The sequence below is a fragment of the Vulpes lagopus genome, chromosome 23 (assembly GCF_018345385.1).
Source record: "Vulpes lagopus strain Blue_001 chromosome 23, ASM1834538v1, whole genome shotgun sequence".
Lineage (NCBI taxonomy): Eukaryota > Metazoa > Chordata > Mammalia > Carnivora > Canidae > Vulpes > Vulpes lagopus.
The window spans coordinates 47,881,685-47,901,671 of NC_054846.1; the positions used below are offsets into that span (position 1 = coordinate 47,881,685).

At 41.0% G+C, this 19,987-nt stretch overlaps 1 pseudogene; it reads right to left on the reverse strand.

Moving 5' to 3' along the window:
- Nucleotides 1-10,623: 10,623 nt before the first annotated feature.
- On the reverse strand, nt 10,624-11,376 carry LOC121481036 (annotated as a pseudogene).
- Nucleotides 11,377-19,987: the final 8,611 nt, after the last annotated feature.

Below are 19,987 nucleotides of genomic sequence, written 5' to 3' on the forward strand. Positions count from 1 at the left end.
TTTAAATTTTAAAAAGAATTTTAGACAGACAAATTTTCCCATTTTCCTTTATTGATTCCAGATATAGAATCACAGTTAGGAAAGTCCTCCTCCTTCCTAGGTCGTAAAGAAATTGACCTATATTTTCCTCTAGTATTTGTATGACTCATTATTTTTTACAGTCAGGTATCTGATCCATTTGGCATTTATCCTAGTGTAAGGTGTGAAGAATGAATCCAATTTTATCTTTATCCACATGGCTATCAGTTGTTCCAACACTATTTGTTTATCAAACACTAAATTTCCATATGCCTTTGGAGTCTATGGATTTTATGTTCTCTTCCATTAGCCATTTGTCTATTTATGTACCAATAGCATAATGTTTTAATTACAGGGGCTTTATAAATGTTTCAATGTGTAGGTAGTCCCCCCATTGCTATTTTTTTGGGGTAGGGGGAGATTCCTGGCTAGTCTTGCATTTATTTTCCAAAATAAATAATAATCAACTTATCTAGCTCCAGAAAAAAATTAATAACTTGGATATTTTTTTTCTTAACTTGGATATTTTTATTGGAATCCCATTAAGTTTGTAAATTTTAACTTGGAGAAAGTTGATATCTTTCCGATATTGATTCTTCTGATAAAAAACATGGCATCTTTTCCCATTTGTTCAAGTCTACTTTTTGTCCTGTAAGAATGTTTTACAGTTTTTCTCATGTAGGTTTTACACAATTCTCATTAAATTTGCACTTACACTCAAAGGTTTAGCGCTTGCCTTTGGCCCACGGCGTGACCCTGGGGTCTGGGGATTGAGTCCCATGTTGGGCTCCTTGCAGGGAGCCTGCTCCTCCCTCTGCCTGTCTCTGTCTCTGTCTCTCTCTCTTTCTCTCTCTCTCTCTCTCATGAATAAATAAATCTTTAAAAAAAAAAAAAAAACTTGTGCCTACATTTTGTTTTATTTTGCTTCTGCTATTGTAAATGGGATCTGGGATCTTTTCCGTTATTTCTTCCAAGTGGTTACTGTTTCTTCTAAGTGGTTATGAAAACTATTTCTATATGTTAATTTTATATCTTGCTACTTTACAAAATGGTTTTACTATTCATAGGAGGTTGTCATTTTAGGTTTCCTAGAAACATATCATCTGCACATGTATGTAATTTTATCTTGTCTTTTTAAATTCTTATGCCTCTAATTGCTTTTTTTTGTATTAAAATAGTGGCCACCCTTGTCTTGTTTCTGATTTTTGCAGTGAATTCCAACACCAATTATCTGATACTGAGTGTCCTACAATTCAGTTCAGTTTTGACAGTAACTACCTACAGGGGGTCTGTGAAGACCCGACAGGTTAAAATTCTCTGTCATGATAGCACATGCAGCATCATGGCCCTGCATCAGAAGCTGGCTGAAAATCCTGGATGGTGGGACACCTGGGTGGCTCAGTGGTTGGGTGTCTGCCTTTGGCTCAGGGCATGATCCTGGGGTCCCGGGATCAAGTCCCACATCGGGCTCCCGCGAGGAGCCTGGTTCTCCCTCTGCCTGTGTCTCTGCCTCTCTCTATGTCTCTCATGAATAAATAAATCAAATCTTTAAAAAAGAAAATCCTAGATGGTGTTCTTAAGCCATTTGTGCTTCTGCCTTGCTGACTACAAACTGGAGGCTTCTTAAAACCTCCTCAGATTGGTAATTCACTATTTACAGTTATCATTTGATTATAAAGGATACTATTGAACAGCCAAATGAGGAATAGGGCAAGATCTTGAAGGGAAGGGCTTGACCAGAGTTCCCATGCCCTGTCCTTACAGAATCTAAGCCTGCTACCCTCTGAGCCTATCAAAGTATTTAGCAACTGGGGAAGCTCCCTTATGGTCCAGGATTATTAAATCATTGTTTTCATGGGTATCCCTGGGTGGCTCAGCGGTTTGGTGCCTGCCTTTGGCCCAGGGCACGACCCTGGAGTCCTGGGATCGAGTCCCGCGTCCGGCTCCTGGCACGGAGCCTGCTTCTCCCTCCTCCTGTGTTTCTGCCTCTCTCTCTCTCTCTCCCTCTCTCTATGTCTATCATAAATAAATAAATCTTTTAAAAAAAGTCATTGTCTTCATGACTTATATCCAGTCCCTCTCCCTTTCCTCAAGTTGGTGTATGTGTATGTTGGATGGCAGGTTGCTGAGATTTTCCAACCCTCTAATCACATGGTTGGTTCCTCTGGCCCTAGCCCCCATTCTGAAGCTATCAAACCCATCCCCCCCCATCAATCATTACCACGAATCATCTCATCCTCATAAACTCAAGTACTGAGCTTATAAAGTATTGAGTTTATAAACTCAACTATCAAGAGATTCATGAATAACAAGACATTCCTATCATTCGGGAAATTTCAAGGTTTTTTGAAGCTCTGTACCAGGAACCTGGGAAAAACACCAAATTTATTTTTTATTAGATCACAAACAGGGAAGACTCTAGTGTTTGCCCATTAATATTGATGCCAAATTTGGAATCAAGATATATAATGGAAGTATCCCTCAATTTCTGTTTCATTGAGTCTTTAACATGTATGGGCTTTGGATTTGTCAAATACCTTTTCAGGGTCTGTGGAGTTGATCAGTTCATTTACTCATTACATGTATAAATTTGATACATTATGTTAACAGATTTCCTGATGTTAAATGATCTTTGTATTCCTGAAATAAACCCTACTAATGTATTTATTTAAATGTGCTGAGTTATGTTTGCTAATGTTTTACCCTTTTTATTAATTTACTATCAATGTTATACTTTGTTTCACAAAAAATAAATTGGAAGTATTTCTTCACCTTCTATGCTCTAGAATTGTTGAAGTAACATTCAGATGATCTTTGCTTTAAAGATTTAGTATAAATCCTCTGTGAAGTCATGTTGATCTGATACTTTTTTTTTTTTTTTTTTTTGAGGGAGAGAGAGAAAGACAAGATAGAGAAAGCAGGGCAGCCCGGTGGCTCAGCGGTTTAGCGCTGCCTTCAGCCCAGGACCTGACCCTGGAGACCTGGGATCAAGTCCCATGTCAGGCTCCCTACATGGAGCCTGCTTCTCCCTCTGCCGCTCTTTCTCTCTTTCTCTCTCTCTCTCTCTCTCTGTATCTCTCATGAATAAATAAATAAAATCTTAAAAAAAAAAGATAGAGAAAGCATGAACAGAGTGAGGGGAAGAGGGAGAAGCAGACTCCACACTGAGCAAGGAGCTTGATCCCAGGACTCTCGGATCATGACCTGAGTGGAAGGCAGATAGATGCTTAACTAACTGAGCCACCCAGGTGCCTTGGTCTGATAACTTTTTGTTGGGTTTCTGTTTTACAAATTTGTAGTTCTACATATGAGACATACTATGTCTCTACTGGGTTCAATTTTGGTAAATTATATTTACCTAGAAAGTTATCCATTTCATTTTTTTTAAAGAGATTTATTTTTTTAAATTTTTATTTATTTATGATAGTCACACACACACACACACACAGAGAGGGGGGGTGGGCAGAGACACAGGCAGAGGGAGAAGCAGGCTCCATGCACCGAGAGCCGGACATGGGATTCGATCCCAGGTCTCCAGGATCGGGCCCTGGGCCAAAGAGAGGCACCAAACTGCTGCGCCACCCAGGGATCCCTTAAAAGAGACTTAAATAGGTTCTGTTTCTTTATTTATTTTTTTAATTTTTATTTACTTATGATAGTCACAGCGAGAGAGAGAGAGAGAGAGAGGCAGAGACACAGGCAGAGGGAGAAGCAGGCTCCATGCACCGGGAGCCCGACGTGGGATTCGATCCTGAGTCTCCAGGATCGCGCCCCAGGCCAAAGGCAGGCGCCAAACTGCTGCGCCACCCAGGGATCCCAAGTTATCCATTTCATTGAGACTTTCATCTTTATTTGCATAAAATTATACAACTTAGTAAACTATGTTTTGGTGGCCACTATCCCTTATCATTTAGCTTGTATATTTGTACTTTCTCTCTTAAAGAAAAAGTTATCTAATAGTTTGTGTATATTATTAGTGTTTTCAAATAATAAGCCTTCTTATGTATGTACTACTTTTACCCTGTTTGTTTTTTTAATTCACTAATTTTTCACTCTTATCTTAACAATTCCTTCCTTATGCTTTCCTTTTATCTTTTTCTTTTCTTTCTTTTTTTTTTTTTTTTTAAAGATTTCATTTTATTTATTCATGAGAGGCACCGAGAGAGAGAGATGCAAATTCACAGGCAGAGGGAGAAGCAGGCTCCACGCAGGGAAGCCCAACGCGGAACTCGATTCCGGGTCTCCAGAATCACGCCCCGGGGTTAAGGCAGCGCTAAACCACTGGGCTACTGAGGCTGCCCTCCTTTGATCTTTTTCAATCAAATATTTCATTTGTTTACCTTCATTTCATTGATATAGATATCTAGTGTATGAATTTCCCTCTGATGATTTTTACTGTAGATTGCTTATTCAGATGTGATGATTTCCTTATTAGTAGTAGTATTTCCAAGAGTTCTACTTTTTCATTTTCCCTTTTTTTGCAGGAAATACTTAAAAGTATGTGCATTAAAAAATTCGAGTGGAAGAAACTTGATTATCAGCTCTATCAGTTCCTAGCATTGTAGTCAGACAGCACTGTTGTGTTATTTGCATTTTATTGCAGTTTTTCTTTATGGCCTGACACATCCATATGAACATTCCAAGTGCACTTCAAAATGAGGCATATTCCCTAGTATTGGGATTCAGAATTTGGTATGTATTGATTGATTATGTCGTTAGGTCAATGCGGCTCAAAGTGGCCAGTCTACTGTGTCTCCATAAGCACATAACAGTTCAGCTGATCCCCCTGCTTTGGTGGCAAGACTTTATGAAGGAAGTGGTGTGTTGATTTATATTCTGGGGCAAGCTTCCTATCTGACTGCATCTGGTAACCACTGTTCATGAACTCGAAGCTGTCTCTAACCACATTTTTGGTGGCACTGGATTAGGTTTCCTAAATCCTTATTCATTTCTTCGTCCACTTGACTTGTCTTCAACTGAGAGTAATGTGTTAAACTTTCCTCTTATTGATGTGTTTCTAGTTCATCTGCATCTCCTGTAGTTTTGTCTTGCTGGGTTGTGAAACAGATATATGTATCCATTGTTAAATTCAGCCAGTAGCATTATAAAAAGCCCTTCTTTTTCTTTTTAATGCTTCTTGGTCAGAATTCTAACCTGATAGATAGGTGGAGGTCAGAATTCTAACCTGACCCTTGCATTTTCTGTGTTTTATATTTTGCCTGGTATATATTTGCCTGTCCATTCTTTTATTTTTATTTTTTATTTATTTATTTTATATATGATAGTCACAGAGAGAGAGAGAGAGAGGCAGAGACACAGGCAGAGGGAGAAGCAGGCTCCATGCACCGGGAGCCCGATGTGGGATTCGATCCCGGGTCTCCAGGATCGCGCCCTGGGCCAAAGACAGGCGCCAAACCGCTGCACCACCCAGGGATCCCCATTCTTTTATTTTTAAACAGTCTCAGTATCTTTGTTTTCAGGTGTCTTCTACAGAACAGGGTTAGACTTTGCTTTGTTTGATGATTTGATGATTTGAAAATACTTTCATTCAATAAGTGAGTTTGCCTCATTTATATTATTGATAAAGACTGACATCTTTTTTAATTTAAAATATTTCACTATATTGTCACCTGTTTTCTCTCTTTCTCTCTCTCTCTTGAGCTTCAAAAAATATTTCTTTTGGAATTTAGGGAGTTCTACATTTTGTCCTGTTATTTTCATAATAATACCTTTGCAAAATACTATGTCCTTCTTTTTTTAGGTAATAGTCCACTGGTCTTCTTCTTTGAGCAATATTAAAGTTAATAAGCAACACGTTTTTCACATTCTGCTCCCTCTGCCTGACATCTAGTTAAAGTGATACATTATTATTCACTCTTAATAACTATAAGGCAATTGGTGAGTTTATCCCATTTTTCATATATTCTCCCTTTCCCCCATTTTTGGAAAGGATTTTATTTATTTATTCATGAGAGACACACAGAGAGAGGCAGAGACACAGGCAGAGGGAGAAGCAGACTTCCTGTGGGGAGTCTGATGCAGGACTCCATCCCAGGACCCTGGGATCATGCCCTGAGCCAAAGGCAGTCACTCAACCACTGAGCCACTCTGGTGCCCCCTTTCCCCCATTTTTGATATTGCACTTTACATACGTCATCAGAGCACATAACAACTACATGCTGTTCTATCATCCTTACTCTCGACATTTGCTTTTAGTTCTACAACTAAATACATTCAGTGTTTACTGCCAACCCTGTGTTGAAGCTTTTCTAATTATTTCACAGTTATATGAAGTCCATGCTCTCTCTCTCTCTCTCTCTCTCTCTCTTTTTGGTTGAAGTCCATTCTCTAGTAGATTCCTCAGGATTGATCTCATGGGAACAACATTTGCTGAGTTTTCACATGTTCATAACAACTTGTCTATGGCATTTATACTTTCTGGTCATGTTAGCTGGATATAAAATGTTTGGTCCATATTTTCTTGAGTATTTTAAGGTTATTACTTTATTATCTTCTGGTATGAAGTGTTTTGATGAAAACATTGATGCAAAACTGATATCCTGGGATTCCTGGGTGGCTCAGTGGTTTAGCACTGCCTTCAGCCCAGGGCCTGATCCTGGAGACCCGGGATCAAGTCCCACGTTGGGCTCCCTGCATGGAGCCTGCTTCTCCCTCTGCCTGTGTCTCTGCCTCTCTCTCTATGTCTCTCATGAATGAATAAACAAAATCTTTTTTAAAAAACCTGATTTTTAAAAATTTATAAGTAATTTAGTCTTCTGGCTTCACTCAAGGTCAATCCCCTCCCCAGGATAGCCCACATCTGATGACTGGTTGGAATGGGAATACAAAGGCCTGGTCTCCTCACTCCATCTAGAGACAACTCTGAAGGGTCATCTCACCTTCAGAGCACCTCATGTGCCAGCTGAGGACTTGCTGGGATTTTATCATAGTCCAACTTCTCCCTCAGACTAGTACAATAATATTAATAATAGAAAAGCCCAAACCTGCTTTTCCCCTTTCCCTCTACAGATATTGGTACCAAGAGTACAATCTAGGAGATATAATATCTCTGTTCCAGAGTATGCTTCTCAAGGACCTTAATAGTACTGTTTTTATGAGGAGAGAGGCAGAGACTCAAAACAGCCCCTCATCACACCTCCAACTTACTCTGCTCATTTGCTCTAAAATAACCTGTGTTTGCTCTTTCTTAGAGAAAGCTAAACCACAACTTTCTTTAGAACTCATCTGGGTGGGGTTTCCTTTCTTCTTTAAAAAAAAGGAATTGGGGCACAGTGGCTCAGTCAGTTGTCTGACTCTTGATTTCAGCTCAGGTCATGATCTCAAGGTTGTGAGGTAGAGTCCTGCAATGGGCTCTGTGCTCAGCCTGGAACCTGTTTAAGATTCTCTCTCTCGGGATCCCTGGGTGGCACAGCGGTTTGGCGCCTGCCTTTGGCCCAGGGCGCGATCCTGGAGACCCGGGATCGAATCCCACATCGGGCTCCCAGTGCATGGAGCCTGCTTCTCCCTCTGCCTGTGTCTCTGCCTCTCTCTCTGTGACTATCATAAATAAATTTAAAAAAAAATTAAAAAAAAAAAAGATTCTCTCTCTCTCTCTCTCCCTCTGCCTCCTCCACCCCACTCTCTCTGTCTTGTCTAAAAATTTTTTAAAAAGGAATAAACCTAGACTTTTCAGTATCTAAAACAAGGTAAAATTGAGATAGGATATCAAAAGATGCCAACACTTCTGAGCATGAGGAGAGTAGTGAAAGATGCCAGAGCCATTGGTATGACAGCATTTGTGCCCTTAGGGTGTGGCTGTCCCTCAGACCCTCCTTTGTGCCACCAGCCCCCATTATTAGTTCATTGCCCCCATTTCCCCATTGCCAAAACCAGCTCTGGGTCTTAAATCTCTCCCTCAAGCAGAGGATAGGGACAGTCTGAATAAAATCTGGATAGTACTTGGCAATGGCTTTGATAGGTAAAAAAAAAAAAAAAGAAAAGAAAAGAAAATAAGACCCTTTGGGGGCACCTGGGTGGCTCAGTTGGTTAAGTGTCTGCCTTCAGCTCAGGTCATGATCCCAGGGTTTTGGAATCAAGCCCTGTGTTAGGCTCCCTGCTCCTCTGCCCCTCTTCTTGCTCACATGCTCACTCTCTCAAATATAAAATCTTTTTAAAAAGTAAAAAAATAAAAAAAAAAAAAGAAAGTAAGACTCTTTTGATCAGTATCTATATCTGAGTGTGATTTCAACTTACATCCTATTTGTATAATATGAAACCAAAGTAGTCTTGTTTACAAAGGGGGCATTCCCCTGTATATTTTGTCAGACTCTGGAATGAGATCTGGTTAGGTTGTTACTCCCATTTTCTTTCTTTCTTTCTTTCTTTCTTTCTTTCTTTCTTTCTTTCTTCTTTCTTTTTCTTTCTTTCTTTTTTTCTTTCTTCTTTCTTTCTTTTTTTTCTTTCTCTTTCTTTCTTTCTTTCTTTCTTTCTTTCTTTCTTTCTTTCTTTTTTAGATATATTTATTTATTTGAGAGAGAGGGCACATGTGTGTGTGGGGAGGGGCAGAGGGAGAGAATCTCAAGCAGACTCCCCACTGAGCATGAAGCTCATCACAGGGCTTGATCCCCAAACCAATGAGATCATGACCTGAACCCTCCAGTCGGTTGGATGCTCAACCGACTGAGCCACCTAGGCTCTCCTGTTACTCCCATTTTCAAATTCTGTTTCACTTTTACACAAAACAAATTTTGAGGGGCAGTGATAATTGCTGCCTTCCTGTTCCTGACTTTAATGGCAGTGCATTTAGCCACTTAATATGATGTTTGCTCTTTGTTTCTTGGAAAAGGAAAATTGACTATTTATCATAGTTAGGGAATGTCCTGTGTCTTTTGTTTTACTTGGTGTTTTTTCCAGAAATGGTTCTTGAATTTCCTCAGCTGCTATATAATTGTATAACTTTGAATTTGATTTTATTAATGTCATTAATTGGGTTGATGGATTTTCTAATTTTGTACTCCCTTTATTGGCCTGAGATAAATTCTATTTTTTAGGTTTATTCTTAGGTGGTTAATAGATTTTGTTGCAATTCTGAATGTAATTTTATTTGCTATTACATTTTCTAATTGGTTATTGCTGGTATATAGGAAAGCTATTGATTTTTGCACTTTGATCTTGTATGTAGTTACCTTGGTAAATTCTCTTATTCGTTCTAATAATTTGTCAATTGATTTTTTTTTTTAGGTTTTTCTACGTAAGCAATAGTGTCATCTGAAAATAATCACAATTTGCCTCTTTCTTTTCTAATGTTTATACCTCTTATTGCTTTTCTTCCTTTCTTCAATTAGAACATCTGACACCATTTTAAATAGTAATGGTGATAAAGGTCATTCTTGTCCTATTCCTGACTTCAATTGGAATGTATCTATTGTTTCACCAGTAAGTGTGGCATTTGCTGTGGAGTAGTTGTTGTTTTTAAAGATTTTATCTATTTTTAGAGAGACAGAGAGAAAGAGAAAGAGAAAAAGCAGGCAAGTGAGAGGGAGGGGCATCCCAAGCAGACTGTATGCTGAGTGCAGAGCTAGACAGGGGACTTGATCTCATGACCCTGAGATCATGACCTGAGCCAAAACCAAGAGGCAGATGCTTAACTAACTGTGCCATCCAGGTGCCCCATTTGCTGTAGGTTTTTATCATTGTTTCATTAGAAATAAATAATGTATCAAATTAAGGCTATTCTTTTCCTAGTTTGCTAGGAGACTTTTTTCCGTTAGATCACTAAGGGGTATTGAATTTATTAAAACCATCATATTTAAACATTTAAAATGATTAATATAATTTAGATTGATACATATTCATTATTTTTTTTTAAATAATTTTTTGAGAGAGTGCCTGAGTGCATGCAGCAGCAGACAGGGGGAGGTGCAGAGGGAGAGAGAGAGAATCTTAAGCAGGCTCCATGACCAGCACAGAGCCCGAGGCCAGGCTCAATCTCATGATCCTGAGATCATGACCTGAGCCAAAATAAAAAGTCAAAGGCTTAACTGACTGAGCCACACAGGCATCACTAAATTGATATATTTCTAATCCTGAGCTACTTTAGCAATTCTGGGATAAATCCTCTTTGGATTTGATGAATTGTTCTTTTAAAACACTGCTAGACTTATTTATTTATTTATCTATTTATTTACTTATTCTTTTTACACAGCTGAATTTAATTTGTTACATTTTATTTAAGATTTTGCTTCACTGTTCTTATGTGGGATCATGCATATATTTTTTATCTTGTCCTTCTCTAGCTTTGTTTTTCAGGACATACTAGTCAGTAAAATGTGTTAGGTAGTTTTCTATCTCCTCTTCTCTTTCTTTTAAAGAATCTTTTCTTTTTTTTGATGAATGACAATTTCATTTTTTACATTTAAAGGCTGATCAAAAATGATTACTTATAAAGAAAATCTTACATCTCAACTGAAAAGTATGGTAACTATATTTACTCAATAAATAGTATTTAAGTTTTCTAAAACAACTGTAAAACATCCAATATGCATGTTGAATTTCAGTACAATGGTCTCAAGACCAAGTATACATGTTACATGCATCAAGGTTGGACTATAAATGATAGTGGCCATTGTCATCACTGTTATTACCATCTTCACATCTTGTTTTAATGCCTTTGATGAGTCATTGGTAGTATTTTGCAATGAAAACGTTACTGGCGATGGATTAATCAGAACATTCTGAACTGCTGATATGGCAGGAATTGATGCTTTCACAGCTGAGAACTTTGAAATGGGTATCTGTACTGCAATCCTTTGCCTTGTGAGGGATGTTGGAGTCCCTATCTTAGCCGAAACAGACATGGTTTGTGGGGTTTGTGTGCCCATAGTGGGAGTACTTGGCCCGCTAGCAACTGAACCAACATTCAGTCATGGAACTGTTTTTCTTCTTGCAGAAGTAGTTGCTTTTTTTGGTAGAGGCTTGAGTGTGTAATTTGGAGCAGTTAAACAATGTCAATCGAGTGGCACTGTAGGGCCTGAATATGGCTTGATCAATGGAAAAGAGGGTTGATTACTTTGCCTGGAAATATCTAATAAAAACTCTAAGGAAGAGAAGTAAAAGACTGGTCAGAGCAACACTGGGTGGCCAGCGCACATGATCTGCACCAACAATAGCTATTGTAGCATGGCTTTGCATGAATTTTTGCATCATTTAGGATGGTGGTCACAATTTGTAAGGCAAACTCCAACACCTGATTTACAACTCACGCCTCACATTCTGTATCTCCATATCCTTCAGGATTTCAGCCTTCATCTGTGCATCTTTTGGCATCCTCTTGGGAGAAGCCTTCTCACCAGACTCCATGACATCCGGTGTTCAGACCTCTTGAGCTAAATCACTCACATGAATGTATTTCAGTCCTGGTCTTGATGCAAGTTCTTTGCCTGGCATGGTTTTTCCAACCTCTGGGGTAGCTTGACTGTCTCACTCTCCAGCTCTGCCCCACCATACATCCTGACTGGTGAGCAAAATGTTCAGCCTTTTCTGATTTCCTTAAATTGTTTATATAAGATGAGAATTATGTATTCTTCAAAGCATTCCTCTCTTACACTCTGATATTGTGCTAGTCTCATAATTTGAATTGAGAAAAATTTCAATTTCTTATATGCTGTAAAGTCAACTTAAATAAATGAGAAATATTCTGTTCCTTGAAGGTCAACTAGAACTTATCTATTTATAATCTTCAGTCTGTTACCTTTTTTTTAAATAAAGATTTTATTTATTTATTTATTCATGAGAGACACAGAGAGAGAGGCAAAGACACAGGCAGACGGAGAAGCAGGCTCCATGCAGGGAACCCAACATGGGACTCGATCCCGGGTCTCCAGGATCAGGCCCTGGGCTGAAGGCAGCGCTAAACCGCTGAGCCCCCGGGGATGCCCCAAAGTCTGTTACTTTTTAAAATTGAAGCTCAGTAACAATATTTTTAGTTTTTCTATGGTTATTGCTCTATTTGGTCTCCTAATTCTTCTTGGAACAATTTCGGCTGCTTGTTTTTATTAGAAAACATAACTAAAAATTATGGCTTTAACTGATAAAGACAGTCATGAATTTGGTATTTATTTTTGGGCAGTGAAAACCCAACTAACATCAAAGGCAGCCCTGGGCCTGCCACTAATTTACACCCACAATCACAATTGATTACCATCTGAATGAAAGTTGCACTGAAGGCAAAGCTTTGGGGAACTAAAATGGCTCTGCTTCGGAGCAGCATGAGGACAGGGGGCTTTGGGAACTTCAGTGAAGAGGGTTTTTTTTCTGGACAGAGTAAAGAAAAAGAATGTTGAGCTCAATATCCTGAAATTTTGGCTCAAGACAAGTCCTAATCCATTGACTTTTTATGTCTATAATAAAAATGATTTCTCTCTTGTAGTCATGGGGCTGATAATAATTGAAAATTAGATCTAAAGTGTGATACTGAGAATTGTTGTAGTACAATATCAGGTAAAAATGAGAGCCTTGCCAGGTCTCTTATGTGAATGTTGAAGCACTGATCAGAAAAGAAAGCATTTGGGGAAAGGAGAAAACATAAGTGGGAAATATCAGAAAGGGAGACAGAACATGAAAGACTCCTAACTCTGGGAAATGAACTAGGGGTGGTGGAAGGGGAGGAGGGCTGGGGGTGGGGGTGACTGGTTGGCGGGCACTGAGTGGGGCACTTGATGGGATGAGCACTGGGTGTTATTCTGTATGTTGACAAATTGAACACCAATAAAAAATAAATTTATTTAAAAAAAAGCATTTGGATGACTTGCAGCATCCCAAATTTTACCTCCTTGCTGATAGAAGTTCCTCTTTCTTCCTCTGCTGAGGTTAATGAGTGACTCCTGACAATCCTCCTCAGCAGGAGGAAATAGTGACATAGTTCTGTGAAAGCCTTCTGTTGACACCTTCTGGTCAATCAAGAATTTGCTGAGGGCGAGGACACGCCTGGGTGGCAGAGTGGGTTAAGTGGCTGTCTCTTGGTTTCTGCTCACGTTGTGATCTCAGGGTGGTGAGACTGAGCCTGGCATCAGGCTCCACACTCAGCATGGAGACTGCTTGAGAGTCTCCCTCTCCCACTGCCCCTCCCCCCGTGCTCTTCCCTCTCTCTAAAATAAATAAATACGTTTTAAAAAGAAAAAAAAGGGGGAGGGATCCTTGGGTGGCTCAGTGGTTTGGAGCCTACCTTTGGCCCAGGGCATGTTCCTGGAGTCCCGGGATCGAGTCCTGAGTCGGGCTCCTGGCATGGAGCCTGCTTCTCCTTCCTCCTGTGTCTCTGCCCCTCTCTCTCTCTCTCTCTCTCTCTATGTCTATCATAAATAAATAAATAAATAAATAAATAAATAAATAAATAAATCTTAAAAAATTAAAAAAGAAAAAAAAGAAAAAGAAAAAAAAAAAGAATGTGCCAGGATCACAGCATCTGAGATTCAATGAAATCAAGTAAAACCCATGAAAACACACTGCAGGAGTGTTCCTGGAGGTCCAGTGTTGTAGTGAGTGTCACAGTGTCCCCTCTTAAGTACGTGTTGCTTCACCTTACGCCCTCCTACCATATGAAAGGGACAGAAAACTCTATTTCATTGGTTCACATTAAAAAAATAAAGTAAAATACACATAACATAAAATTAACCATTTTAACGTGAACAATTCAGTGGCATTTAGTCATTCACAACGTTTGTTTCCTCACATTTTAACATCTCTAACATGAGAATTCATCTTACAATTAATGGTATATTGTGGCTTAATTGATAGTACCTTAAAAAAATCTTCATAGTGGAATATAAATGAAGGTGCACTCTTCAGTTGATGGTGACTTAGATTAGTTGAAATATGGTACTTGGTGGTCTTCTTGGATTTTTGAGGAACATACATCATATTTGGGTGTCTTGCACCCCACTCATTTACTGAGTGACCTGAAAGGCTGTCAGCTTTGAGAGGAATCCAGAGCAAAGGAAAACTGTCCAGTTGGTCTAGGCTGCAATGTAAATAGACAGGCCACTTGGTCTCCATGACCCACCAGATCCAATTATGTTGATGCCCCATGCTGATAGGGTCTATAGCAAGCCAGGAGGAACATTGCAGAAGAAGCCCCTGGGATTTATGAAGAAAGTCATGCCCTGTTTGGCAAGCAACTGATCTCCCTTTGAGAAACAGTTTTATCTTACTATGGGGCCCTGGTAAAGACGGAATGCTTGTCCATGGGACAACCAGGTGACCTTGCAAACTGAAGTGCCCAATGCAGCCTGCAAACTATTTGGTCCACTATAAAGTCTGTAGTGTCCACTAGCATTCATCATCAAGAAGAAAGGATACAGATGAGGCCAGGCTTAAGCTTGTTCTTTTTTGCTACCCATCCAACACCTATGGTCTCAAGAGGCAGAGATTGTCCAAAAGGATGAAAAAGAGTAAAAGTTAAATAACAGATGCAAAATGTAAATATACCAACAAAATGAGAGAAAATGGCAGGAAAAAGATAAACCATGCAAACAGCAAGCTTGCAAAGGCTGGAGTGGCTATAATATCAATTAAATTATACTTCAATAAAAAAAAAGACTATTCCCAGAGATAAAGATAGATATTTCATAATAATAAATGGGTCAATTCACCAGGAAGATATAGCAATTATAAATGTGTATGTGCCTAGTAACAGAGCTTCAAAATATATGGAACAAAAATGGACAGAATTAAAGGAAGAAACAGATGATTCCACAATCATTGTTGGAGATTTTAAACCCCCCTCAGCAATTGATACAATAAGCCAAAAAAATCAAAAGAGGAGATTATTTGAAAATACTGTCTGGACGCCTGGGTGGCTCAGCGGTTTAGCGCCAACTTCAGCCCAGGGCGTGATCCTGGAGTCATGGGATCGAGTCCCACATCGGGCTCCCTGCATGGAGCCTGCTTCTCCCTCTGCCTGTGTGTCTCTGCCTCTCTCTGTCTTTCTGTGTGTGTCTCTCATGAATAAATAAAATCTTTTAATAAAAAAAGAAAATACTGTCAATCATATTGACCTAATTGGTATTTATAGAACCCTATACCAAACTGTGGGACACATATTTTTTATACATGTTATATTCATCAATGGATCATATGCTGGGTCATAATACAAATCTCAATAAACTTAAAAGGATTGAAATTACATAGAACGTGTTCTCTGGCCACAGTGGAATTAAATTAGATATCAATGATCATAAGATACCTTGAAAACGCTCAAATATTTGGAAATATAGTAAGTCACATAGTTCTAAATGATCCATGGATCAAAGAAGCAATTACAGGGAAATTAGAATGATAATGAAAATGTAACAAAATTTGCAGGATGCAGCTAAAGCAGTGATTATGGTGAAACTTAGAGCACTAAGTATTTATAATGGAAAAGAAGAAAGGTCTATATAACCCTTACATTTTATTTATTTATTTTTAAGATTTTATTTATTTATATGACAGAAAGAGAGAGCAAGCACAAGTGGGGGGTGGGTGGAGCAGAGCAGGGAGCCTGACGAAGACAAGGATGACAACATGAGCTGGGAGCCTGACAACAAGGATAAGGAGTGGGGAGCCCGATGAGGAGTGGGGAGCCCGATGATGAGCAGGGAGCCCGATGAGGGCTCGATCCCAGGACCCTGGGACCATGACCTGAACCAAAGGCAGACACGTGACTGACTGAGCCACCCAGGCGCCCCTACATACCCCTTACATTTTAGCATGGAATGCCGACTTGCATCCCCACCTGTATGGTTCAGGGGATAGGATAATCCTCAGTTCACGTGGGGCAGTTCCAGTTTCTACCAGTGGTACCAGAAACTGCTTTCCAAGTGGTAGCCACCTGTTTGCAGGCAGGATCACAGCCTTACTTCAGAATCCTGGGTGCCCGTGCTGTGAGTCTCCCACTGGGGTTGCCTGAAGGTGCATATAAGATCCTTGGCACAAAATACTTCCCAGACCACTGGGTCTGTTGGATAATCAGGCCAAATTGCTAACACAGCTCACACTGCAACCCGGATCTACTGTAGAACCTCTTTTTTGAGCCAGGCCCCTCTCTGACCTTAACGGTTACCTGGTGAATAAGTCAGAGCAGGCTGTCCAAATGTGGAACGTGTGGCCTCCAAATCCAAAGAGGACCATCGAGCTCTGTAACACTTTATTTGACACGGCTGGTACAAGGTGCCATGTCTTGGGTCTGACTTTGGTTTTTATTTATTTGCTTAATTTAGAAAAGCAAAAGAATTGACTTACAAAGATTTGTAAGGGACTCCAGACTTTAGAAGGATTGGCTCGCCAAACACAAACATGTATTTAAAAGAAAAATGTTTCAGTTTGAGCTGTTATAACAGAACTATTACGGGCTGGGTGGCTTAAGCAATAGAAACTTATTTTATCACAGTTCTGGCAGCTGGGAAGTCCACTCTGCCAAAAAAATAAAAAATAAAATAAAATAAAATAAAATAAAATAAAATAAAATAAAATAAAATAAAATAAATAAAATAAATAAAATAAATAAAATAAAATAAAATAAAATAAAATAAAATAAAATAATAAAATAAAATAAAATAAAATAAAATAAATAAAGAAGGAGCCAAATTATATAAAACAGTCCAGAGGTGAGGGTGGGGTGAGAGAAGGAGTCAGGAATTCACTCTGGAAAGCTGATAACTGTTGATAGGACACTGGCAGGGGAAGGAGAAGAGAGATGCATGCAAGGGAGAGAATTCCAGAAGAGTTGAAATGGCAAGGGGAGAGAGCTCCCCAGAGACCCTGGAGGTGAGGGGACCAACAGCAATGTTTTCCTTTGTGGCAGATGCAGGAGGAGGGACCCACTGGGCTGAACAACTGGAGACTCAGTGCTGGGGGTTGGGGGCTGCCCAGAGAGCCCCGCAAGAAGGCCTCACTCCCCTCTGACTGCTGGGTGCTGGCGCAGGCTGTGTCCTTCAGTCATTCCTGGAAGAGGTCATCTTTCTTGATCACAAAACTGATGGGGGCCCACACGGTCCTCGTCAAAGCCCCTGTCCCAGCTTCTTGCCCCAGACATCCTGATCCCCAGCTCCCGACGGGCCTTTCCCCCAAAGGATCTTCCTGCAAGTCTGGGTGCCTTGGAGAGGGAGAGGGAGAAGCAGGCTCCCTGCTCAGCAGGTACCTGGGATCATGACCTGAACTCAAGTCAGATGCTTAACCGACTAAGCCACCCCAGGTGCCCCTACTTGTTTCTTCTTCTTCCTCCTCCTCCTCCTCCTCTTCCTCTTCTTCTTCCTTCTCCTCCTCTTCTCCTCCTCCTTCTTCTTCAATTTTATTTATTTGAGAGACAGATTGAGAGAGCACAGAGGGAGGGGCAGAGGATAAAAAGAGAGAGAATCTCAAGCAGACTCCCTGCTGCATGCAGATTCCCCACAAGGGGCTCTGATCCCACGACCCTGACACCACAACCTGAGCCAAAATCAAGAGTCAGACACTCAACTGACTGAGCCACCCAGGTGCCCCCGACTTGTTTCTTCTTATTAAGTAATAACTCTCATAGGATAAAGTGCACAGCTCTTAAAAGTACCAGCTGAAGGCAGCGATCACATTTGTCTTTTCTACTGTATGCTCAGGGCTAGCACAGGGCCTGGCATAGAGTGCCATGTGCTGCTGCTGCTTCTTTTTTAAAACTTTATTCACGTAATCTCTACACTCAATGTGGGGCTTGAACTTAGGACCCTGAGATCATGAGTCGCACGCTCCACTGACAGCCAACCAGGCGCCCCGAGTGCCGCGCACGTCTAAGTGGTTTATGCTCAGTGCTAAGCAATTTGTTGAGTGAACTAATGATCAAAACCAGGCCAATTTCCATTCTCATCAACAGGGTAGGCGGGTGGCTATTTCCGTAGTACTCTCGTCAAGAATAGGTATCACAATTATGATTTTACGGTTTTTACCTACCTGATAAGGCAAAACCTGGTCTCTCATTATAGTTTTCAATTTTTCATTTCTTTGAATACCAGTGATGCTGCATATTTACCTCTACAGTAATTGGCTGTAGCACTTTTTCTGTGACTTTCCTAATCACGCTCTTTGCCCATTTTAAAAAGTGTGAAATTGGTCCTCGTTAGTTTGAAAATGTTCCTTATAATTAAGCTGAGCAAGACCAGGTCAGATTGAGATGCTCTGGATCTTGATCACACCACACACACACAGTGCCTCCCCTTTCTCACACTTTCTAAGGAGCCCGTGCAAATAAAGCACACACTCACCTCGTGCTGGGGACGAGGAGACCCACTGCCATGGCTAAGGAGTGCACAGTCTGGGGGAGGAGCCTGGGTGGAGGTGGGAGAGGAAGAAGAGGAAAGGGAGGAGGGAGCCAGGCCAGGCACTCAGGAGCTCTGGTCTACTATTTCTAGGCCCAGGTGAGGAGGGATGGGCTACCGGGTCCCTTTGAAATTCTGCTTCCTCTATCCCCATCCAATGGGTTCCTGATTCCACTGCCTCCCCCTGGTTCTCCAGCCTCCAGCTCTGCCCTCCCCACTGGCAGGCCAGCCAGCCCGCTCCCAAGCAGTGGCTTCCTGCTGCTCTTAGGGTTAAGTAAAACTTCCTTTAAAGTTGGCTCTGGGGACACCTGGGTGGCTCAGTGGTTTAGGTCTACCTTTGGCTCAGGCCATGATCCTGGGGTTCTGGGATTGAGTCCTGCATCGGGCTCCCTGCATGGAGCCTGCTTCTCCCTCTGCCTGTGTCTTTGCTTCTCTCTCTCTGTGTCTCTCATGAAATTAAAAAAAAAAAAAGAAGTTGCAGCCCCAGAGTGTCCCCACCTGAAGTCCCTCCCCCTGGCTCCTCACTCACTAGGTCACTGTAGTGCGATAGCCTCTCCAGAAGTGATGCTGTGATCCTGCAGAGGATTGGCCAGGTGAGTACAGCGGAGCAAGCCCCTCTCTGGGTTGACGGTGGAACCTGTTGCCACCTGCAGTCTGGTTGAGGAAGTGTGGGCAGTGGCTCCTCTCTGAGGGTCAAGAGAGAGGCATCCTTCTCTTGTCCCCTTCTCCCAATCCTTGGACTCAGCTTCCCCAGGGGATGAGAAGCTCTGGACCGGTCATCTGGGGACCTTCCCAATGCCAGCAGCTACGGGGCACTCCCGGGATGAGGATAGAATCTAGACTGTGGCCAAGAAAGGATAACGTATAACTGCCCATAGGGTAAAACCCAAACTCCTTGCCATGGCCCCCTATACCTACCTCTGATCTCAAGTCTTCCCATTCTCCCTCTTTTCACTCACCACCCACCACATTGGTCTTTTTTTATGTGCCTCTAATATATAGAATTTCTTCCATTTTAGGGATTTTGTACTTGTTATTCTTCCTGCCTGAAACATTCCTTCCCCAGGTATGCTGTGCGGCTGCTTGCAGCAGTTAAACCTCAGCTCAGATTTCAGGGAAGGTTTCCCTGACCGCACGACTAAAGTAGTCCCCTATCCTATTATCCTATTTTATTTTTTTCATAGCTCTCGTAGCCATCAAAATGTACATTGTTTTATTGTTTATATGCTCAGTGTTTCTCTTCTCCCACTAGATATAAGCCCCACCCAGAGACATTTGTATTTCATTCACCCACTGCATCCCCAGAGCCTAGAACAATGCCTGATACACACATATATTTACGTACCATGATTCTCATGGAAATAAATCTATCAGGGGTAGGGCACCTGGGTGGCTCAGTCAGCTAAGCATTGGACTCTTGATTTCAGCTCAGGTCGTGATCTCAGGGTTGTGAGATCGAGCTGGCATCGGGCTCTGCACTGGGCATGAAGCCTGCTGAAAATTCTCTCTTGCTCCTCTCCCTCTGCTCCCCCACTACACCCTCACTCATGTGCTCTCTCAAAAAAACAAAAAACAAACACCCCAATAAATTTCAAAACAAACTCTTTTTGGGGAGATATATATTAAACAAATAATTACACAACTAACTACAA